General features: G+C 48.6%; 1 protein-coding gene and 1 long non-coding RNA gene across 2 annotated transcripts in view; one reads left to right on the forward strand and one right to left on the reverse strand.

The window, feature by feature from the left end:
• The window catches only part of LOC109255568 (uncharacterized), a 117998-nt gene extending 106901 nt beyond the window's left edge, over positions 1-11097 (reverse strand). The window contains exons 1-2 of the long non-coding RNA XR_002075298.2: positions 10926-11097; positions 4147-4189 (exon numbers count right to left, since the gene is read on the reverse strand). This is a non-coding gene — a long non-coding RNA (uncharacterized LOC109255568). The remainder of the gene's footprint in view (positions 1-4146; positions 4190-10925) is intronic.
• Positions 9515-24267, forward strand: part of SCNN1B (sodium channel epithelial 1 subunit beta) — a 61165-nt gene continuing 46412 nt past the window's right edge. The window contains exon 1 of the mRNA XM_019430397.2: positions 9515-9645. The gene's annotated coding sequence lies outside the window, so the exon portion shown is untranslated. The remainder of the gene's footprint in view (positions 9646-24267) is intronic.

Below are 24267 nucleotides of genomic sequence, written 5' to 3' on the forward strand. Positions count from 1 at the left end.
CGAACATCTCCTGTTTTCTTTCCCAGCTGAACCAGTGATTTCAGGCCACTTCAGTAGCAATTAAATAGCTTCAAAAGTGAATCCGACTCATTAAAACACTCAGTTGTCTGAGAGGACTTGGTCCTAAAGCAAACCGGGCTCCTCCTATTTTTTTTTTTTTTTTAAGTGTAAACACTGTTTATTAGGGTTTTTCAAGTTTTTATTTTATTTGTTTTTTTAGGGTTTTTCAAGTTTTTAATTACATGAGTGATATACGAAATACTTTTTTTTTTTAAAGTAATACAGTAAGAGACTCTTAAAAACTGAGAACAAACTGAGGGTTGATGGGGGGGTGGGAGGGAGGGGAGGGTAGGTGATGGGCATTGAAGAGGGCATCTTTTGGGATGAACACTGGGTGTTGTATGGAAACCAATTTGACAATAAATTTCATATATTAAAAAGAAAAAGTAATACAGCTAAAGGTAAAATTACCCTTGACTATCCTACCTCTGCTAATGCCCTTTCTTTCTTTTTTTTTTAAACTGTCTAGCCCTATTTTTTTTATTTTTATTTTTTAATGTTTATTTATTTTTGAGACAGAGAGAGACAGAGCATGAACGAGGGAGGGTCAGAGAGAGAGGGAGACACAGAATCTGAGCAGGCTCCAGGCTCTGAGCCGTCAGCACAGAGCCCGACGCGGGGGCTTGAACTCACGGACTGTGAGATCATGACCTGAGCCAAAGTCGGCCACTTAACCAACTGAGCCACCCAGGTGCCCCAATGCCCTTTCATTCTAGAGGTAACCACAATTAATAATCTGGTGTGTACCCTTGTACAACTTTGTCCCTGCATTTACATAAACATGTATGTACTCATTAAAATGAACTCTATTGTTTTATATGGTTTCTATAAATTGTCCTATTGTAGGCATTGTTCTGCAACTTGCTTCAAAATCTTCAAAAGTATCACTGGGTATAAAAGGCACAGCAAAGAAAATATAATCAATGACACTGGAATAGCATTGTATGATGACAAACCGGAGTTACACTGTGGTGAGCACAGCATAAGTACAGGGTGGTCAAACTGCTACATTGTACACCTGGAACTAAGGTAACATTGTGTGTCAACTGTACTTCAATATAAAAACAATAATCATTAAAAAATAAAATATAAAAAAAAATAAAAGGGCATATAACTGAAAACAAAACAAAAAAAAGTGACCACGACTCATTAAATACCCAATTGTTTGGGAAGATTTGGTGCTAAATTTTCCCACGTCCCACCTCCAATCCCCCAGCAAATTATGTCAGCTACCCCTGAAAAATAAACCCAGAACCTCACTACTTCTCACTACCTCCATGTCACCCACCCTGTTCTTGCTTCATCTCTAGGCTTCCTGTGGTCCATTCTCAAGAATTCTTACAGAAAGAGTCTTTTCAACTTCTAGCCAGATGTACCCAAAATAACTGAAGGCAGGAACTGAAGCAGATATCTGTATACCCAAGCTCATTATAGCACTATTCACAATAGCCCCCAAAACGTCTATCAACAGGTAAATGGAAAATATATACATGCAATAGAATATCATTCAGTCTTAAAAAGGAAGAAAGTTCTGCAGCACCTGGGTGGCTCAGTCGGTTCAGCGTCCGACTGCGGCTCAGGTCATGATCTCGCGGTCCGTGAGTTCGAGCCCCGCGTCGGGCTCTGTGCTGACGGCTCAGAGCCTGGAGCCTGTTTCAGATTCTGTGTCTCCCTCTCTCTGACCCTCCCCTGTTCATGCTCTGTCTCTCCCTGTCTCAAAAACAAATAAACGTTAAAAAAATGCTTAAAATGGCATATTTTATGTTATGTATATCTTATCACAATAAAAAAAATGTTAAAAATTTTTCAGTCAAGTTGCATCATCCCAAGCCCTCCAAAGGCCCTCCATCTCAATGACTCAACATTACAGTCCCTACACTGGCCCTCCTACATGTTTTATCCCCTCCTCCCCAGCTTCCTAAAGCCCCCTCTTCTCCTAGTTCACTTCTGCTCCAGACACACTGGCCTCCTTACTGTTCCTCAAATACACCAGGCAAGCTCTCTGCCTCAGGGGCTTTGCACTTGCTGTTCCTTCTGCCTGGTACGTTCTTCCAGGTATCTGCAGGGTTAGCTTCCTCACCTCCTATACACTGACAATCCTCCCTAAAATCCAACCTCTGTCCAATCTCCTCTGGCCTGAATGTTTTTTCTCCACAGCGTTATTACCATCTAGAAAATACATTCTCTGATTTGCTTATTGTCTGTCTTCCCTCCCTAGAATGTAAGAGTGTTCGAGTGTTTTCAAGTCTCCAAGCCACAACCTGACCTTTCTCAGGATTCCCGGATGCAACTGAAAACCTCAATAGCAAAGTTGTGAATCTATTCCCAGATCTTCTTCCTTTAGGTCAAGGCCTCTTGGGAGCTGATTAAATTTTTTCTCTGGGCCAGTACACAGAGAAAAATGGAAAGGTATGTGCTACAAGTGACCAGGTGAGCCCTGAGCGCCAGCCTGGCTGTGCCCCGTGGGATCTGGGCTCTGTGGTTAGATTTCTGGGAAGAAAGTGAAAACTGCCAGGCTTGGCAGTGGCCAGAAGCTTTTGAGGCCGGTTGGAGGGGAGAGGCCCAGCCGGGAAGCCGCGCTCAAATGCCCACAGGACGGAGACAAGTAGGCAGGCCGGCTGCACCAACTGTGGGCACCACGGGAGTGGGGGTCATGGGGAACCGGGGTCCATTCAGCTGCCCTGAAGCTCCAACTGTCCTGGGCCAAGCAGGAATGGAAGGCCTGTGTCACCAGACCTCCTGACTGCTCATTTTCCAGAGAATCAGGAAGTTGATTTTTATGTGCTATTCCCTGACTTTTAAACGTTAGCTCAAAATTGTTTTAATGCAATGTGGTGTGACGAAATATGTTTGAAAACTGGATCTCCCCCATTCCCCACACACCCCTCTATAGGACTACCAGTTTACAACTCCACGGTTTAGCAAAATGTATGAAAACATGGACTTTGGTTTCAGAGAGACCTGTTTTTTTCTGCAGTTTGGACAAATTCCTCAACATCTGCAAGTCTGTTTCTTTATCCATAAAATGAGAACAAAAATAGAACCTACCTCATAGGCTGGTTTTGGAGGAAGAAGGAGACTTAGCACACGTGTGCCTGGCAAATAGCGCCACAGTTCAATAATCGGGGTAGTGCAACAATTGGGGTGGGGTGGGGACATGGGCCCGGGGAATTCTGGGGAGAGAAAGAGTAACAAAAAGGGCAGCTTGGTGTCAGCTGTTTGTTGTGGTCAGAGGCAGAGGAGCACCGAAGCGTGCTATGGCCTATGGGAATGAGACTGGAGATCCAGGGACCCACCTTTGATCAACAGACTCGGATAAAGATTCTGCCAACCAAACCAGAGCTCCAGTGCCCAGGGCCTCCAGACCTGCAGGTGGCACTGCATCTCTAAGAAGCTCTATCTCAGGGCGTCACACAGGTCCCAAGCCGTGGCTGCCCATTCTGTACTTAAACACAGCCCTGATCTGTTTGAGCCTAACTGCAGGACTTCACATCTGTGTTTGTCTTAGTTTATCTTCTTAGTTAGGGCCAGACATTCCAGACCGTCAAGATCCTGTAAAAAGATATGTTACCTGTCCCTCCAAACTTCTTTTATAATTTGGATAACATTTTCACCAGAATCAGTTAGTAGTCTTGTGGTTGCAAGCAACAGAAACCCCAATGCAAGATGGCTTGAGAAGGAAAAAAGGCGGGGGGGGGGGGGGGCGATTTATAGCTTCAGGCACCTGCAATGTCCAAGGGTAGCCTGAGGTGATGCTTGACATGGGTCACATGATGAAACTATGACCTAGTTTCTGTCTGTCATCTTTCCAGATGGGCTCCATTCTTATATAGCCTCTTCACAGCTGCAGCCCCACATCTGAACAACTTGAAGCCTGTGGCACTCCAAAGGAAAAAGTCTTTGTATAGAGTTTCATTGACTATGGTTAACCTGACTTGGGTCACATTCCCTCCCTTGAACCAGTCAACATCCCAAGAGAAATGTAATGTGCTGATTACTAAACTGGGACTATACCAATCCTTAATGGAGTGGTAATAAATGAAATGGACTAGGGATGAGGAAGTGAGCTAAATCAGATACACTTACCTGAAGTAGAATAAATGAATGGATGCTCAGTGCCTCACTCCTCCTGAGAAGAAAAAAAAAAATTACCTTATTTTTTAATGCAAAGTATTGTTTCAATAGTGGTTATAAAGCACAGCATCTAACACTCCATTGATCACCAGGGAAGGCTTGACTGATCTTGGATCCCTTTTACTATCTTATCATCTCCTTGAAGTGCATTAACCTGATTAAAGGAAAGAGGAAAACCATTCTTCCACACTAGTATATATAAATATTCAATATCATTTTTTTCAGCGGGCGGTTGGTATTTAGAGGCCTCCCAAACCAGTCATGAATCCATCCAGACATGAAATCACCCAACTGTGCCATAATTCAGCCCACAGTTCTTCCACTAGAAAAAGTTTGGTTTTGGTTTTAAATTTGGCCAAATGATGCATAGTTCTAAACACCTGGCAAAAGTCCTCTGCTATCCCTCAGACCAGGTCTCAGTTGAAAAAGAAGCAAGTTCACTCTTCAGAAACCCAAGCCAACTCTGAGAGAACAAAACTCTTTGTTCACAGTTGCTTGAAATGCATACCTTAACATTTGTTAGCCTAACAGCAACCCGTCCATAGTTCCTAGACACCCCCCAATGCCAGCTGCCCCCACACTGGAAATCATGACTCAAAGACATGTAGGGGCACCTCGGTGGCTCAGTTGGTTAAGCGTCTGATTTTGCCTCAGGTCATAATCTTGCTGTTCATGAGTTCAAGTCCCCTATTGGGCTCTCTGCTGTCAGCGCAGAGCCTCCTTTGGATCCTCTGCCACCCCCTCTCTTTGCCCCACCCCCACTAACACACATTCTCTCTCTCTCTCTCTCAAAAATAAATAAACATTAGAAAGAAAGAAAGAAAGGGAAGAAGGGAAAGAAGGAAGGAAGGAAGGGAGGAAGGAATGAAGGAGAAAGAAAGAAAGGAAGGAAGGAAGGAAGGAAGGAAGGAAGGAAGGAAGGAAGGAAGGAAGGAAGGGGGGAAGAAAGGCGTCTGGGTGGCTCAGTGGGTTGAATGTCCAACATCGGCTCAGGTGGTGATCTCATGATTCACGAGTTCCAGCCCTGCTTTGTGCTCTGTGCTGACAGCTCAGAGCCTGGAGCCTGCTTTGGATTCTGTGTCTCCCTCTCTCTCTGCCCATCTCCTACTTGTGCTCTGTCTCTCAAAAAAAACAATCATTTTAAAAAATTAAAAAAAAAAAACACCACATGCCATCTGTACAAAGCTGCTCACGGCAATACAGTCCTGGAGGAGACACACCCCAATAATATCTAACACCAGAGCCTGGCCAGGAAAATACAGCATGTGAACCAAAAGGAAAATCCTCTGAAATAATACGTATCAGGTTGAACCATATGAAATTGCCATTTTGCAGGTTAATGATAGTCAAATATTAATTTGGTATGGTTACAGCTGAATAAAGTAGGGCAGTCATTTTCAAAGTGTGGTTCACAGACTTACAGAGTTGGGGTGGGGCTCCCAAAACCCTGTCAAGAGGAACAGGGGGTCAAAATTATTTTCATAATAGGGGCACCTGGGTGGCTCAGTCAGTTAAGTGTCCAACTTCAGCTCGGGTCATGATCTTGCAGTTCGTGGGTTCAAGCCCGGAAGCGGGCTCTGTGCTGACAGCTCAGAGCCTGGAGCCTGCTTTGGATTTGGTGCCTCCCTCCCTCTCTGCCCCTCCCCACTCATGCTCTGTCTCTCTCTCAAAAATAAAAATTTAAAAAATGTTTAAAAAATTATTTTCATAATAATACTAAGGTGTTATTTGCCTTTTTCTCCATGTTGACATTTGCACGGACATAGGCAATTGTTGACAAAAGCAATGTGGGTAACATTATATGAAACTGTATTTCCTTCATTTATTTCAACAAAAAAACATTGACACAATAGTCAGAGTACAGAAGCAGATGTCAGAATCACGCTGTCCTTTATTTAGCCAGATATTAAAGAGATTTGCAAAACTGCTAACCAATGCCATTCTTCCCACTAATATTTTTTTTTTGGAAAATATTTTTCATAAAGGCATTTTATTTATGTTAACATGTAGTGGGTTTATTATTTTTATATTTTAATGAATCAAAAATATTTTTTAAGTATCTGTTTTAATTTTTAATGTGGTTAAGTATTTGGATGTAACCTTCGTGAGCAAAAACTCTCTGGGGTCTTCAATAATATTTAAAAGTGCAAAGGACTCCTGAGACTGAAAACTTTGAGAATTCCTATATTAGGATAATTTACAGAAAAATATGCATGAAACGAAGTGGAAACAATCAACACAATAAGAAAATATGTAAAAAATGTGGAGGGATGCCTGGCTGGCTCAGAAGGTGGAGTATGTGACTCTTGATCTCAGGGTTGTGAGTTCGAGCCCCAAGTTGGGTATAGAGATTAGAACTAAAATCTTAAAAAAAAAAATGTGGAGACAGCACCAGGTTCAGAGACCCCAATATTTTTTTAAAGAGATCATTTTTTTTTTTAATACAGAAAAGTACAAAAAATAATGAAACAATCACCCAGGGTCTCACCACCCATAACTAAAAGTTAACATTTTGTACTGTTTGCTTTCAGTATTTTTTAAAAATTAATTAATTAGTTAATTAGACTTTCCAGCTAAAGTTAGAATTCCTTTGGTCCCCATCCTGTTGCTGAACTCCAAATATCATGAATTCTGGTGGTTTCCTTCCAGTATATAGTTATAAATTCCTTATGATATTTTAAAAATTTACTTGAAATAATTCATACTGTAGAAATTAGTTTGCTGCAGTTAAGTGGCCAGGCCATGGGTTAAGACTATCTGGGTTCAAGTTCCTACTCTGATGCTTCTGTGACCTTGAGCAATTACCTCTCTGTGCCAGTTTCTTCATCTGTAAAATAGGGATAACATTGGTACCTATTCCATGAGGTTGTTGTGAGTTTTAATATAAGTGCCTGGAACAGCATCTGTCACAGAATTTTACCACTATAAAAGTATTTGCTTTTGCTCCCTTATTCCAACTTTCTTGCTTTTTAAAAAAATTTTTAAAATTCTTTTATTTATTTTTGAGAGAGAGACAGAGTGTGAGCAGGGGAGGAGCAGAGAGAGAGGGAGATACAGAATCCGAAGCAAGCTCCAGGCTCTGGGCTGTCAGCACAGAGCCCGAAGCAAGCCCGAACTCACAAATTGTGAGATCATGACCTGAGACGAAGTCAGACACTTAATTGACTGAGCCACCCAGGTGCCCCCAATTTTTTTGTTTTTCACTCACGATTTTGAAAAAAATCTGTAAATGTTTTTATTTATTTTTGAGACAGAGAGAGACAGAGCACGAGCAGGGGAGGGGCAGAGAGAGAGGGAGACACCGAATCGGAAGCAGGCTCCAGTCTCTGAGCTGTCAGCACAGAGCCCAACGCGGGGCTCGAACTCACGGACTGTGAGATCATGACCTGAGCTGAAGTCATACGCTCAATTGACTTGAGCCACCCAGGTGCCCCTCAGTCACGATTTTGAAGTCTATAAACATTCATATACATAAAATATGTTCCTGTTAAGTGTTGTAGAGTATTCCATTGAATAAACATGCCATATTTTATTGTATTACTTCTTTACTACAAAAGCGATAAGAATAAACTAAAATTTCTACTTTAGAAGTTCACAGATTTATCTTGTCAAAAATCTTGGGGCACCTGGGTGGCTCAGTCAGTTAAGGGTCTAACTCTTGATTTCAGTTTGGGTCATGATCTCAACATTGTGAGATAGAGCCCCACAATTGGCTCCATAGTGGGTGTGGAGCCTGCTTAAGATTCTCCCTCTCCCTCTCCCTCTGCCCTCTTCCATGGCATGCACGTGCGTGTGTGCACACACGCCCGCTCTTGCTCTCTTAAAAAAAAAAAAAAAAAACAAAACTTGGTTGACTAATTTTCTCCAGCAGGGCTCATCCTCTAGAAGGCTCAGCCTCTCCAGTAGACACAACAAAGGACTTCCAAAGATGCCTATGTCCTCATTCCCAGAACCTGCAAATCTGTTAAATTACATGGCACAGGGGAATTAAGATTGCAGATAGAATTAAGTTTGGCTATCAACTGGCCTAGAAACGGAGAGATTATCCAGGATCATCTGGGGAGGCCCAATGCAATCAGGAGGGTCTCGATGAGTGGAAGAAGGATGCCAAAGGGAGAGAACTGGACAGATGGTATGGGAGAAAAACTTGGCCCCCTATTGCTGGCTCTTAAGGTAAAGGAAGGGGCCACAAGCCAAGGAAAGCAGGCAGTATTTACAAGCTAGAAAAGGCAAGGAAATAGTTCTCCCCTAGAGCCTCTAGAAGAAATACAGTCCTCCCTCTTCTTGATTTTAGGGGTGTTGGATCTCTGACCTCCAGAACTGTAAGACAATCATTTTGTGTGTATTAAGCAAATTCATTTGTAGTCATTTGTTACAGGACAAGAGAAAAGGAATCCGGTCTCTCAATGGTGGATGGAGAAGGCTGACTTTTGGGGTTCACTATGCATGTGCAATGAGAAACAACGTGTTAAGCATATTGGCAAGAAAGTGGCTAAAGTGATCATCTTTGGAAACATGACCTGATGAAGAGAAGAGAGGGAAAGAAGTGAAGACTGCAGGAAAGGGGAGAGCCTGGCAGTGAGCAAAAGCTGAAGTGCACGGGGCGGGTGGGGGGGGGGGGGGTGGTCACTGGGAGGAAGCCCAGAGGCCCAAACCAGTAGGTAGGGTGTTTGAATTTCTAATGCAGAGGTGGGCCTTCAGGGAAAGACTGGGATCTAGGAGTGACCTTGGAGGGGGTGGCTGACGCAGAGAGAAGGAGGTCACTGGGAAATCAGAGGTGAGCTAATTCCATCTCATAGGTCAGCTGAGGTTCATGGACATTGGGGGTGGGGGGCATTAGCTTCAAGAAGGAGCCTGTTCCTTGCAAAATTGCCTAAAATCCCCACCTTGCCCAGAGGGTAATCTGCCAGGGGTGGGGCGTGGTGTGGAAGTAACAGGGGTGCACACGTGTGTTGTGTTTGGTACACCGCGAGGTAGGACGGAGTGGTTAGGGAGTACGTGGCCTATGATGTGCAGGGGGGACTGGCGGGGACAGTGACTCGTCTGAGAAACACGCGAGTAAAGGGGTCTATGTGCACCTATTGGGGCGTGTGTGGGTGTGGTGGGGGTCCGGACGTGCGGGGTGTGTGTGTGGGGGGGGGTAGTATGCGGAGTGCGTGCGAGTGGGCGGCAGGGGTGCGGGGTGCTCGGGGTACGTGGGGGTGGCCCGTGGGCACGAGTGGGTGTGCGGGGCCGAAGCTGGTCGGCCGGGAGGAGAGCGGCCGGGGCCGGGAGCGTGCGCGCGTCGGCCCGCGGTCTGCGCCGCCAAGCTCCGCCCGTGAGCGCTACCGGGCTTCCCGCCCCCTCGGCCTGCTCCCTCCCCATCCCCGTCGCCGCGCGCGCTCCCAGCCCCAGCGCCGCAGACGCCCGGCCGCCGCCTCTGTCGCCGCCCGGAGCCGCTGCGAGGAGCAGGTATGACAGCGACCCCGGGAGAACGCAGGGTCCGCCCTGCCGCGGCGCCTTCCCCCCGCGCGCTCCGTGGGTCCCGCCTCAGTTTCCCTCGCGGGGGCGTCTGGGCGCTAGCGGCGGCGCCGCTGGGACCCAGCGTCGGGGCGCAGGGGGAGGTCTGCGGGGTGACAAAAGCTCCCAGAGTGGGAAGAGGGGGAACCCAGCGAGCCCCAAGAGCGTCGGGGCGGCGGAGAGGGCCGTGGCGTCCTGGGCGCGGAGGGGCGGGGTGAGCTGTCGCCCCAGAGGGTGACACCCGCGAAACCCGAGAGCGCCGGCTCCGCACTGGGCGTCGCGAAGCGGAACAGCACGACTTCAGCCACGCAGCATCCTGGGGCGGTGGGGCTCCGTGGTGTTACCATTTCACAGACGGGGAAACTGAGGGCAGAGGGTGGTGAAGCTTGCCTGCGTCCCGGTGACAGTCACAGAGCCCAGAAGTCTGACCCCAGAGCGTGCGTCCTGGCCTCCCCTGTCAGCCGCCCCTGGGGGGCCCGGGGGGACCCCGTGTTGTCTGCGTGGCCTCCTGCTGGGGAGGAGGCCTGTTCCCAGCTCCTAGCTGCCTCTCCCCAGAGGGGGTCTGTCCTGGGAGCTTGTCTTGGCTTCGTGAAGGCTTGGCTTCCGTGTGCCCCGGGGAAGCAGGGACCAGGGAACTGAGGGTGTGTGGCAGCACGGAGCAGGCCCTTCCCACCGCAGCGTGGACGGAGAAACTGAGGCACGGACAAGTTTAGGCAGGAAGCAGAGTTTCTTCCCAAGAGAGGTACGACAGGTCCCTCACCCCATGCCCACCAGGGACCTGGATCAGGACAGCCAAGGCTCCTTCCTCCCTAGCAGCAGAGCCCTCCCACAGTCCATGGGGGACGTGTGGAAATGCCCCCCTGAGGTCTCAGCATCTCTGTGCCCCCCACCCGGCATCTGCCAGTGACCCCCACCCAGCATCTGCCAGTGACCCGACCTACCTGAACTGAACTGTGTGATGCCAGAAGGAACACAGGGATCCTTCATCCATTCCTCTTAGTCTATAACCTTCCAATCCCTGCCCTCCCTGCTCCCTGAAAGATACCACTTGCACAACATAGGGTGTTCCTTCCAGATCTACACTTAAAACGCATAGTGACGTTGTGGGCAGATGTTTAACAGAAATGGTATAATCCGTCCATATTCTGCAACTTGGCCCCCCTCTCCACCATCCCCAGCCCGCCAGTTATCATTTCTTTGAGAGTTATCCATGTTGCGCATATAAATCTCACCTGGTCATAAAAATTCCCGGGGCTGTTTTCTACTTCAGCTTTTTCCGTAAATCGACATCTCTGGGTTAAGAAAGATTTTCGTTCTTTGTCGCACACTAACGTCACAGGATCTGAATTTGTGGTACAACGTGCTCGCCTCTCCGTTTCTCACGTGCTTGTATTTACACATGCGCACAAGGCGTCCACACGTGTACATGCGCACAAGACGTCTGCCCATGCACATGCGCACAGAACGTGTACGATTTGCATACATGCTACCGTGCGGGTCGCCGCATGTACACGTGCGCAGGTTCACACGTGTGTGCACCCCACACACACGCACATGCACAGGTGCACATATGCACACTTCTGTCCTGTCTTTAGGCAAACACGAACACGACACCCTCTCTCGCTGCGATCTCCGCTGAGCCCAAAAGCCTGGGATCGAGCCAGGCCACAAGCTCTGCCTGTCCAGGCACCAGTGGGCAGAGTTCCCAAAAGGGTCGGCATCCAGGGATTCTCTCCAGATGCCCCCAATGCCGCCCCCAACTTCCAGTAGGAGACAGGTAGTTAGGAAAGATGGCTAGCAGATGGGAGTATCCAAGGTCCTGTTTGTGTCACACAAACTTTCCTTCCGGGTCTGGTCTGTGCGATGAGAGTGCGCTTGTGTTGGAATGTGTGCCAAGACCATCCATAGTTTGGTGGAATGCCTGTGAACAGCCATCTGGGGAGAAGCTGGAATGCGGTGGTGCTTGCATTACCATCCTAGGTCCACCGCTTCCTGGCTGGGACAAGTCCCTTCCCCTGTGTGAGCCATAGCTTTCTCATCTGTACCATGGGGGTGAGGTTAATGGCAACCTCCCAAAACTAGGGAGTGCATTCGTGGGGTGATGAAACAAAATACTCAGAGCCTTGTCAGCCCTAAGTAGGAAGTCTTGTCTGGGACAGGGAGAGACCCGGAGATGGCCCCTGGGTGGAGGTGACACCCAGAGTCACCATTGGGTCCATCATTTCTTGTCCACACCCCAAATCCAGACTGGAGAATCCTGAGTGCTGAGTGGGCTGGAGGATGAGATTCCTGGCTACTGAGCACCAAGCTCAGCTCAGAGGAGTCCAGAAGCCTCTGCAGCAGGTGAACTGCACACCTGTTGAGCTAAGATGCAGAAACGAAGGAGCCAAGGTCCCCACCTTGGAGATACAAGAGACAGAAGTTGCAAAGGAGGCCCATGGGCAGCTTTTGTGAGGCCCACCCTCCTTCTTGTATTTTAGATGACTCTCAAATGTTAAAAAGTGGGAGATGTCACATAAAAATCTCTATCTCTGGATCCTCTTGAGAAATCAGAGAAACAGACAACTCTGGGCCCAACATTTGGCTGCCCCCTTAGATGAGATGGGCACCTTCCAAGGTGCCACAGTCCCCACCTGGCCTCCTTCATAATGACCACATAACACAAAACTTAGTAACATAAACTCACAGCCAGCTTTTACATCCCATCTCTGCCACAAATTAATTGTGTGATAATAAGTAGCACTTGCCTCAAAAGGTTATTTTAGGTTTTGAATGAGTCAAGAATGTAAGCCTCTTAAAACAGTGTCTGGGGCATGGTGCATACTATCTAAGTGTTGATGATGCTGATGCTGATAATGGTGACATTAGCCACCTGGTCCCTGGGAGAGCATCATTTGTACTCCAAATTGTGCTTGATATAAACGCTGTGGAAGCACAAGTGAAGGAGGAAGAAAGGAAGGAAAGTAATGCGTTGAATTCCTTTTTCAAACCAGATGCTACCATCCTAGATTTTTTTTCTTTCCAAAAACTGGAAGAGGACAACATTTCGGGGACAGATACAAAGAGGAGGGGATTCTAAGGTGGGTTTTGAAGGATAAATAGGAGTTTCTCTGGAGCAGTGGAGTGAGAAAAGCACTGCCATACAGAGGAGACAGAAAAGGACCTTGAGGGGCGCCTGGGTGGCTCAGTTGGTTAAGTGTCTGACTCTTAATTTCGGTTCAGGTTGTGATCTCACAGTCCTGGAATTGAACCCCATGTTGGGCTCCTCACTGGGCCTGTAGCCTGTTTGGGATTCTCTCCTTCCCTCTCCCTCTACTCCTCTCCCACTTGTGTGCACGTGAGGGCACGCTCTATAAATAAATAAGTAAGTAATAAGAAAAGGACCTTGAGATCATGATGGGGCTTATGACAGGAAGGAGGATGAACATTTTTTGCATACCTACTACGTGCAGGTGCTCTTATAACTGCCTCATAGTGCCCTTGGGAATCACATCTGTGATCCCCATTTACTGATGAGTCAGAGGTTCAGGGAGGGTAAGCACTTGCCCATGAGCTTGCACAGTGGGTCAGTGGCAGAGCTGGGGTCCGACCCCAGATCTGTTTGATTCTAAAGCCCTGTGCACCCTCTCTGAACCTTGTTTCTCATCATAAAGCAGAGGTAATACTAGTAAAACCTACTGCGATGTTCGTTGTGAAGATAAGATAAGAAAATGCACACACCTCAGCATGGGACCGGGCATGAAGCAGTTGCTGCTGTGATTTCCATTGGAACAAAGCCTGTGTGTCTCCAGCCCTCTCTGCACCTCACTCATACCAGATGGGGGAGCCCAGGGAACGAAGGGCCAGCAGGTCTCAAAGTGTGGTCCGTGGACCAGGAGCATTGGCATTGGACTCAGCTGGGAGCTGGTTGGAAGTGCAGATTCTCAGACCCACCCTAGACCTACTGAATCAGAGACTGGGGGTGGGGCCCAGCAACCTGTATTTTAATAAACCCTGCAGAGGTGGTTCCATGTGCTGAAAGATTTCAGGGTCACTGGCCTAAAGAAAAACTTCAAATGAGACCCCTCCAGCCACCTGCACCCACCTCCCACTAGACGATGAGAATGTTCTCCTCAGCAAAGGCCAAAGATGGAGGGTATGTCCTAAGACAAAGGCAAGTTTCCCTCCATGCTGGACATTGCTGAAGGGCTTAGTGGAGTTCGCGGATTTTGGGTTTTGTTTTTTTTTTTTTGTTTTTTTGTTTTTTTGAGAGAAAGAATGCACATAGATGGGGAGGGGCAGAGAGAGAGAGGATGAGAGAGAATCCCAGCAGGCTCTGTGCTGTCAACATCGAGCCCAACTCGGGGCTAGATCTCATGAATTGTGAGATATGACCTGAGCCGAAATCAAGAGTCAGACGCTTAACCGACTGAGTCACCCAGGCGCCCCTCCTGGGCTTTTTATTCTTTAGAACTTGCTCTCTTTTCTAGTCTTGCAACCTCTGCCTACCTTGAGGGTCTGGAGCAAGATTTGAATTTCAGAGATGCTGAAAGTGAGGGATGCCCCAGGCAGCTGAGGACCCACCCCCTCCCCATAAAAAGCCTGTTATTAGAGACCCTTCTGTGCCTGGGGGCTCTTGTGGGCTGTCCCTTTCCCCGGAGCTCCCATGAGAACATGTGTCCAGGCACAAGTCCTGAATGGTGGAGAATGATCCCAAGACTCTGCACAAAAAAGCATTAAGGAGGTTCCAGGTCATGTGACGAGGAAGGAAGTCCAGGCTGGGGACAGGAGCGTACTGCAGAGAACCTCCAGTTGAGAAGTAGGCACCCTCTACACATCCTCTTGGAAGCCCTGAGCTTGGGGTGCCTGGGTGGCTCAGTTGGCTGGGCATCCAACTCTTGGTCTCAGCTCAGGTCACGGTCTTGTGGTTTGTGGGATCGAGCCCCATGTTGGGGGCTGACAACGTGGAGCCTGCTTGGGATTCTCTCTTCCTCTTTCTCTACCCCTCCCCTGCTCACACACTGTCTCTCAAAATAAATAAATAAACTTAAAAAAAAGAAAAAGAGTGGGAGGCAGTACAGCCTAATGGGTGGAAACATGGCCTTGCCTTAAAGATCAAAGTTTCTAGGCCTGCCTTCATAAAATTTACTATTTCCTGCATGACCAAAACCAAAAGTACCCATAAGCCCGGGCATGTCAAACTAGTAAAAATATTTGTCACTTCTATGACAAAGAGTTAACTACATGGATAAAGAGCGCTCACAAATCAAAGACCAAGCACCCCATCCAAAAAAGAAAAAAAAAAAAAAAGAAGAAAGCACCCCATCCAAAAAAGAAAAAAAAAAAGGAGAAGAAAGTAAAGGATGTGATTTGGCTAAATAGAAGTACATAAAAAGAAGCATAAATTCAAACAGACAAAAAGGTGCTCAACCATTCTTCAAAAAAGAATTGCACGGCCAAACCACACCAATTCTGTTTCCCACCTGCCAGATGGCTGGGTAACACTCAGTGCTGGACATGGGGTGGGGGAAACCAGTACTCTCAAACCCTGCGGGCAGGAGCACAGGTACCCCTCAGTGGGGGGTAGTTAGGAAAACTGTCGATATTCAAGAGGCCCATACCCATGGCTCTGCAATTTCACCTGCAGGGATTTACCCAGTGGATATCTTTGCATTGGACACAACAAAGATAGTCATCGTTGTGTGTAAGAGCAAACAATTGCAAAGTAAACACCCGTCAGAAAGGAGCCAAGTACAGTTACTTGTGGGAAGGGCCACACAGGAGAATATGATGCAGTCACTAAAAAGAAAGCAGTAGCTCTTTATGAATGGATGTGGAACCATCTCCCAGATGTATTGTTAAAAGAAAATTACAGGGTATAGAACAGTGTGTAGTATTCTACCATCTGTGTGCATAGAGTCCCTTTATAAAAGGATGAGGGGCGCCTGGGTGGCTTAGTTGGTTAAGCGCCTGACTTAGCCTCAGGTCATGATCTTACGGTCCCTGATCCCGCGTCGGTGCTCTGCGCTGACAGCTCAGAGCCTGGAGCCTGGTTCGGATTCTGTGTCTCCCTCTCTCTCTGCCCCTCCCCTGCTCACGCTCTCTCTCTCTCTCTCTCAAAAATAAATAAACATTTAAAAAAAATTTTTAAAGGATGAGATAAGCGCTTGCTCTGCATCTTTGGGACTATCATAGAAAGTCAGAACTAGGAGAATGGGGAGGCTACAGTCAGCTACTGGACCACATATGAAGACCAGCAGGTTCAGATGGGGATGGTGTCTAGGGAGCTTATAAAAGCATCATCTGTATTTTAATTTCACTTTGTATTTGCGAAGTTAAAAAAGTATGTGTTTCCATAATTTAAATTACAAAATATAAAGTCAGAAGAAATCTTAGCTGGTGGGAATATACAAAAGATGCAGTGACTCCTAACCTGGGCTTGCTAACCCACAGGGATCAGAATCCTGGCTCTGTACTTACCTGCTGTGTGACCTCAGGCAAGTTACTTAACCTCTCTGTGCTTCAGTTTTCTCATCTGTCAACTGGAGATGATAATAACTCTCACCTCAGTAGTGATGTTATGAAGATTAAATGTGTCAAGTGCTTAGAACAGCACCTGGCACACAGTAAGTCCTAAATAAACGTTTGTTAAATAAGTAAATTAACTTGAAACAAGCCTGGAAATCTTAGCATTTTTGTTTTTAAGTGAGGAATTTGTTTTTTACACTAAGGAAATGGGGTCCTAGCCAAGATACAGTTATGGGGCTGAGCTGAACCCAGAGCAAACCTGGGGGTTTTGCTGGGAGGTGGGGAATGCCCAGCAAATGAGGGGCGAGGCCGTAAGAGACTGAGGCTCAGAGAGGTTCAGGAATTTGCAGAAGTTCAGGCCACACAGTGATAACAACAGAACTTGAATCCAGTCCCAACTTTCTCCTCCTCCACAGTGCCTCCCTGACAGGGAATGTCTTGAGGATTGTGGGGGCTGGGGAGTCTGGGGCCACTGGTGTCCCTTTCCTTGCAGACCTCTGGGACGAAGCAAGCCTTGCTTCCTCCTGATATGCCGTGGAGCTCGTCCCTGAGCCAAGGTCTGGAAGGAAGGCTAAGATCTGGGAAGTCTGAAACACCCTCCTTCAGGAGCTGCTCCGATCTGGCTCCAGGGCTCCAGGGAAGACCTCAAGCAGGGGCTGCGTGGCCTCCCTAAACAAGCTCCCCCGCCCTCTGCAGGCTGATTCCTGAAATTCCACTGTGGCTCTCTTACTCATGGCTGTGTGTGGACTTTGTTGATTTTCCTGGTTGAGAGGCACCACCTCCCACCCCAGGAAGGATCACCTTTGATCGTCCTCTGTGGCTTGTGCTGCAATGAGGAGTTGGATGGGGGCTGGATGTTGAGTCTGGTTGGTGAGAGAGACTAGGAAGAACCTTCGGGGTCTGTGCCTGTGGACGTGAAGGCCACCTTTGAAGGTCTTAGGGATGGAGGAGGGGTTGTGAACTGTTTAGAGGTGTGCTGGGCACGTGGGAGGTGCTCCCTAGTGAAAGGAGGGGCCATGTGCTGGTCCAGGGGAGTCCTGGTTTCCCACAGGCTGCTTGGGGAGACGATTCCCTGTCCTCAAAGCATTCTCACCAAGATTTACCCAGAGTCCTGGAGAGGCAGTTTGTGTAACCATTGAGTTTGGGAGTCAGACTGGCTGGCATTACAGCTCAGCTCTGTGTGACCTTGGGCTTGATACTTAGCCTCTGAGCCCCAGTGCTGGCGTGTGGACTGGGGACCACGGCACCTCCCGCCCCGCCCCAGGGGCTCTCAGCTAGCTAAGTGCACAGCACCTTAGCTTAGAGCCACAGGCCCCTCAGTCACTGGCCCCACCCTTCTCACTGCTCCAATTGACTCCAGAAATGCTGCACCATTCTTGCTGGGCTTTGAGAAGGAAGGTGGGTGGGGCCGTGGGAGGAGAGGCCCCCCGAGCCTCTGAAAGGCCAGGAACACCTTCACCTGTAGAACTCAGTGAAAGTTGAAACATCAGAATCTGGGCCTGACTCTGTGTGTCCAGGGAGGAGTGATGTTCAAGTGGAGAACAGACGACGGGGTGGTTACAACTTGCAGGCTTGTAGGAACGGGAGCCAGTCTGACCCCTCTGACACTAGGTGACACGGGTGGTGACCCAGTCACAGGATGATGGCCCCAGTGAGTGGGTCTCCGTGCAACACACATGCAGAAGGCAGAGCCTGGAGAAGGGTGGCGGTCAGGGGGCAAGGGGAACGAGAACATTTCCTAGCATGTAGGGAGTGCTTCCTGAAATGCTACAACATGAGTTTGCAGGGATTTAAACTTCTAGAGGGTTAGGTCGTGTCTGTTTTGTTCTCTGCTTTGCCACTGCAGCCACGGGCCAGGCACTGGAGATACAGTGGTGAGCAAGCCATGTCTCCCAGCCCCCAGGAGACTCCTCGGCCCCCCTACCCTGAGACCCCCTCACCAGCCTCATTTCTGACTCCTGAATTCCCACTGGGGCCCACCCTTGGCTGGATGGGTGGGGCGGAGTTCTCATTGCATCTTACAATCTAGTTGGCTAAAAACCCCAGCCTGTGACCCCTCTCCACGGTCAGACGGCTCCCCAAAGCTTGTCACTCACTCGAGGTGTGACCGCTCCATCTGGGAACCATCTTGTTTTGCTTGCCTCACTCACAGAGATGAACTGACTTCGGTTTCTCTTTCCCGTGTGATTCAGTTCGTCAAGTAAACGCTGCTGAGGTCCATGTGGCTTTCTCCCCTACAGTGATAATAATAAAAATAGGCAGTGTCTTTCAAGCATGTCCTACATGCTGGGCTCATGCATCATAAAAGAAGGGTACAAATATCCTCCCCATTTGACCCCTGGAGAAACCAAGCTCTCTCAGTGCATGATCTCATTGTATCTTTCCAACAATTCAGCAAAACTCGGTGTGATTATCTAGATTTTGCTGATAAGAAAAAAAAAAAAAACAGGCTCAGAGAGGTTAAGTAACTTGCCCAAGGTCACACAGCACTAGTAAATAAATGCTGGGGCTGGGATTCAAACCCAAGCAAGCAATCTGACCACAGAGCCCACTTTGCTCTCCCTATCCTGCCTGTCCTCGGCTTCCAGGTGTTATTTGAGAAGTGGGTGCGGAAGAGGAGTGGAAATTTTTACTCCGTGACAGAGTTCTCGAAACCCTTGGCTTACCCACAGTGTAAGGTTTCAGCTGTTTGCCTCCCAGGAACTACCCTGGGTCACTGTGTGGGTTGATTCGAATCTCCCCCAACAGAGAGGGGCAGCCCACAGCCCAGCTTGCGTGTGGCTGTGACTCTTGGGGCAACCGCCCCTCACCTTCCTGGGCACCAGATTCTTAGCCTCTAAATTTCTCTGGAGGCCTGGCTTCTTCCTGCCAGACGGCCATCCAGGGACCCAGGAAGCACACAGAGGCTGGGCCTGCCTCCCAATGACTCGGTTCCAGAGGTTGGGCCCAAGGCCCAGTACCCCAAGCTGGATTTCAGAGGGTGGCAGGAAATGGAGACTTAGTTGGAAAAAGGAGGGGCCAAGGGAAAAGAATGTTACCCCCTTTATCCCTTCCTTGTCTTTGATTCTTACCTTTCACCTAGTGTTGGAGGAGGAAGGTGTTCACTCAATAAACTCGAATGCAGTGGAACCCACTTTGGAGGTCCAGGGCACGGGAAGCCCAGTTGACCCAGCACTTACAGAATGCTGACGTAGGACAGGCGCAGTGAGATACATTTGGCCTGAGTTAGTTCCTTGAATCTGCACAGTAACCCTATCCAGTAGGTATATATATCATCACATTCACGCCTGTCATCATTATCACTATCCCCATCATCATCACCTTCATCCCCATCATCACCAGCAGCAATGAATGTTATGGTCACCCACATGGCTTCCCAGACCCAAGGCCCAATATGCACATAGGGCATCAGACCCAGAAGACGCACCACATCCATCCCCTAGAAAGACTGTTAAGAGTTTGCACTCTTGGGCGCGTGTGTGGCTCAGTCGGTTAAGCGTCAGACTTGGGCTCCGGTCACGATCTCACAGTTTGTGAGTTTGAGCCCCGCGTTGGGCTCTGTACTGACAGCTCAGAGCCTGGAGCCTGCTTCGGATTCTGTGTCTCCTCTCTCTGCCCCTCCCCCACTTGTGCTCTGTCTCTCAAAAATAAATAAATGTAAAAAAAAAAATTAAAAAAAAAAAAAGAGTTTGCACTCTAGAGTCTGAAAGACCCAAATTTGATTCCTAGTTCTGACACTTTCCAGTTATGTGACTTGGTGCATGAGATCTAAACTCTCTGAACCTCAGAGTCCTTGTCTGTAAAACGGGGATGATCTCGATCAGTTCCTGCCTCACAGGGTTGTGATGAGGGTCACGAGAGCTGGTGCAGGTAACCCTTGGCACAGGTCCTGGCTCAAATCATAAAAGCAAAGCAAACACAGGGAAACACTGGTAAGGGGAGGGCCTGAGTGATTGGTTGGGAGTTCCCAGCAGCCCTGGACGTTGAGGGCCAGGTGCTGCCCAGCGTGAGAACGGGCACTGGAGGGCCAGCTCAGGGCAACTTGAGGCAGGACTGGAGGAGGATGGGGAAGGTCGCAAGAGGAGCCAGCCTGCTTCTGACTCCAAGGCTTCCCCAAAGCTGCCAGCCTCACCCCCACCATCCATCGTGGCATATCCTACTGGGCCTTTCTCCCTTTTTGATGATCTATTTCCAAATAACAGTCATAGTGAGCATCCAAGGTCAATCCTATGCCAAGCAATCATGAGCACTTCACCTCCAGCCTCCGAGGCTGCTATGAACCGCTATGTGGGTTGTGTGCTGCACAACTCCAGGGCTGTCCTTCACATAGACTGCATTGTGAATGATGCCACCTAGAGTTGTGCAGTATATACCTGCACAGCTGTATGAGGCAGCTCTGTGAGCCTCCTTGTTCCTGGAGAGAGTGCAGAATCTATCTTGGGTGCCCCAGGTCTGGCTGCAATTCAAGGCAGAGAAGATTGAATGGTGTCTAGATGCCAGTTGAGATACAGAGAGACCAGCTTTGCTGCCTGAGGCTTGTCCTTGAGAAGGCTGTGTCTGGCATTGTGTGATTGTCTGACTGGTGATGGCGATGGATTATTGATTGTCCTTAACGTAGATCATCGAGAGGTGATAAAACAAAGTGGTTATGAAAACAGGCTCTGGAGTCAGACAGGGGTTCAGTTGTGCTCTACTACTCTCACTGTGTGACTTTGGGAAAATCATCTGACTTCTCTGTGCCTCAGTCTCCCCATCCAAAAAAACGGTTATATAATAACATAGGTGAATATGTGAGAAGGACACAAGATGGTGCTGGTAAAGCCCTAAGCACAGCGCCTGCCGTGTAGTTAAATGGTCACTACATATTAAAGCTTAATGACGTCGCCAGCGCGGGGGGAGGTGAGGTTCAGAGTCGCCCATTGGAAGGCAGCTCCCTGAAATCCTGCCAGGGTGTTGAAGGATTGGGGGCCCAATCTGAAGTCTGTGGCCCAGAGCCAGATCAAGCCAATACTTGACCGGGCCTTGTCAACACAACCTTTTCATAATCAAGTGCTACTAAGGTTGCAGAGATTGTGTAGGGGAGATTGTGTGGGCAAATACCGGGAAGGAGAAGGCCTGCAGTCCCGGCTTCCATGCCCTCAATTCATTCCTCCGGCTCAGGGGTCAGCCAACTCTGGCCCCAAGGCCAAGCTCACCCCACCACCTGTTGATTCTCAGCCTGTGAACTAAGAATGGTTTTTTCCCATGGCTGAAAAAAAATCAAGAGAAAAATAATATTCCATTAACATGCAAATTAAATGAAATTGAAAATGGGGAGTTCATAAAGTATTGTCAAAAAACACTTCCTGTTAACTATGGCTGCTTTTGCACTCGCTACTGTGGCAGATTGGGTAACTGTGACAGACTATGTGACCCGCACAGCTTAAGCTAGTGCTGTCTGGCCCTTTACTGAAAACGTTTGCAGACTCCTGCTGTAGCCTGGTGGTTACCAGACTCTGCTGCATGTTGGAATTACCTGAGGAGCTTTTGAAAAGCGCTCAGGTCATGCCCCAGACCAGGTAGATGGGGCTCTCTGGCGGTGGGAGTCAGGCATCCGTGTTTTTCAAAGATCTACAGGTGATTCTGTGATGCAGCCAAGTTTGAGAACCTGTGTCCCAGCCCTTCTGGAGTCCCATGCTTCTTGCCATGCCTGGGAGGGCTGTCCCAAGCTCAGAAAGCTTGCCAAGAGCATAAGACACTTTTCCGGCCCTGAGGTCTATGAGCATGTTTGCAAGCTGGCACCCCACGGGTCTTATTTTGTGTGACCCACGCAGTAGTTTTTAAATTAGGGAATTTCACTTTGGCTTCTGGGTTTCCAGATTCTCTTTGGAAAATTGGAAGTTCTGGTCCTCCCGAGCGTATGTTTCCCAGTGGCGATAATCAGCTGGATATGCTTTGGCTTCATTTTTTTGTGCATCCCCTGCTTGGCTCCTGAAAGCATTTGAGTATGAGACTCCTTGACTTTTTTGTTTTTAATTTTTCTTAATGTTTCTTTATTTTTGAGAGAGAGAGCATGAGCAGAGGAAGGGCAGAGAGAGAGAGGAAGACAGAATCCGAAGTAGGCTCCAGGCTCTGAGCTGTCAGCACAGAGCTAGATGTGGGGCTCGAACTCACGAACTGTGAGATCATGACCCGAGCTGAAGTTAGACGCTTAACCGACTGGGCCACCCAAGCACCCCTGAGACTCCTTGACTTAACGGTAGGGAACTCTAGGCCAGTGCACCTCAAATTTCAACATGCGCACATGTGCCCTCGGGTCTTGGCAAGTAGGGCAAGTGGGGCCGGAATGTTGTGTCTCGACATGCAAGAGGATGGTGATCTGCTTGGTCCCGGTGCTGTACTTTTTGAGTAGTAGGCTGAAAGCCTCATTGTCAAACATTAGCATGGCACAGAGTCTCCTGTAGGCTGGGGGGGGGGGGGGGGGGTGGGGGGTGGGGAACGGCTGTTCAAACCCAGAGTTTCTGATTCAGGAGATCTGAGGATTTACTAACTAGTTCCCAGGCGATGCTGCCACTGTTCTGGGACCAGACTTTAGGAGACATCGTTCTTGGCTATGCACTGTGGGCTTGACCCATTGGCTCTCACCTGGGGTGAGGGTGCTCTGAGGTTCCTCAGATGGCCCCATGTTTGTTCTTTCTGAGGTCAGACTCCTTGACACTCAGCTGTTGCCCAGGGAATGAGGTCTTTGCTGACTTTTTTGGTCAATTGTCTCTTTGAGAAGACCCAAGCAGCTTCCTCAAGTTCAAACTCACGATTTAAACACATAGTGGGGGCCCAGAGGGGCACCTGGGTGGCTCAGTCAGTTAAGCATCCGACTCATGATTTCGGCTCAGGTCAGGATCTCACGGTTCATGGGTTCGAGCCCCACGTTGGACTCTGTACTGACAGTGTGAAGCCTGCTTGAGATTCTCTCTTTGCCTCTCTCCTGCTCTCTCTCTCTCTCTCTCTCTCAAAAATAAATAATCTAAAAAAAAACTTAAAGCCCTAGCGGGACCCTGGAGGTGGGAGAACTTTCTGTCCGTGTGTTGTAAACCTCTTCCCCATTCCAAGGAGTTCTGATCTGTGCATCTTACAATAAAGGCCACCCCCAGGGAGGTCTCCCATTAGATACCGCAGGAGGGCCCTGCTCAAACAGACTCAAACCCCAGATATGGGGTATTAGGTGGGCCCAGGCCTGTCACCACAGGCTGTGGCTGTTACAGCTTTGGGGACATGGGCAGGGCCCTCTCTCTGGTCAGGCTGGGCCCAGCGCCATCAGCCACAACTGCCTTGAACAAGAATGACCACCCAGTCCAGGGCCAGTTCCCTGAAGTCCTTGAACTTGAGAGGGCCGGCAGCCAGATCTGGATGGGTGAGCTTAAGAAGATCAGAGATTATGAATTATTTAACTTGCTTCCTGGACCCTTGAGAGCAGGGATTCACTGACTCACAAGAGCTCTTTGCCCCCAGAAGCCGGAAACCCCTGCCCACTGTCAGCCCCAGGCGGTGCCTTCCAGTCCCACTGGACGGGATCATACCCAGAGTGGCCCCTACAGTGGGCAGGTGCACTGGGGGGGCTTGCAGAGCCCTTGTGCAAACCCTAGCTCTCCACTCACTAGCTGAGTGACCTTGGGCAGTTGGCTGTGCAACGAACGGATGCAGGATGGACTCGAGGATCAAATGAGATGACGTGCATAAAAAGTGTCATGACTGTCCTGGCACACGTTAGGTGCTCAACACACAGTGGCTGCTATTATCAGCATAATAGTCGATGTTAGTTATGATTAGTTATGTAAACTGCTCAGCCGCCTTCTCCCTCCCACTTTCCTGCAGTCTGCCAGACAGAATGGCTTGCTTGTGCTCAGAGAAAGCACCTATTTGGCAGCAACTGTATTCATTTTTGTATTCAACTCGTATTTAAGTGCCTGCTGTGTGCCAGCTATGGTTCTAGGTCAGCGCTGACCAGTATAAATAATACAGGCCACAAATCTGAGCCACATAAGCAACTTAAAATTTTCTGACAGCTGTTTTTTTTTAAAAAAAAAAGAC

Source organism: Panthera pardus, unplaced genomic scaffold (genome assembly GCF_024362965.1).
Source record: "Panthera pardus isolate Hobbes unplaced genomic scaffold, ASM2436296v1 HiC_scaffold_5, whole genome shotgun sequence".
NCBI classification, from domain to species: domain Eukaryota; kingdom Metazoa; phylum Chordata; class Mammalia; order Carnivora; family Felidae; genus Panthera; species Panthera pardus.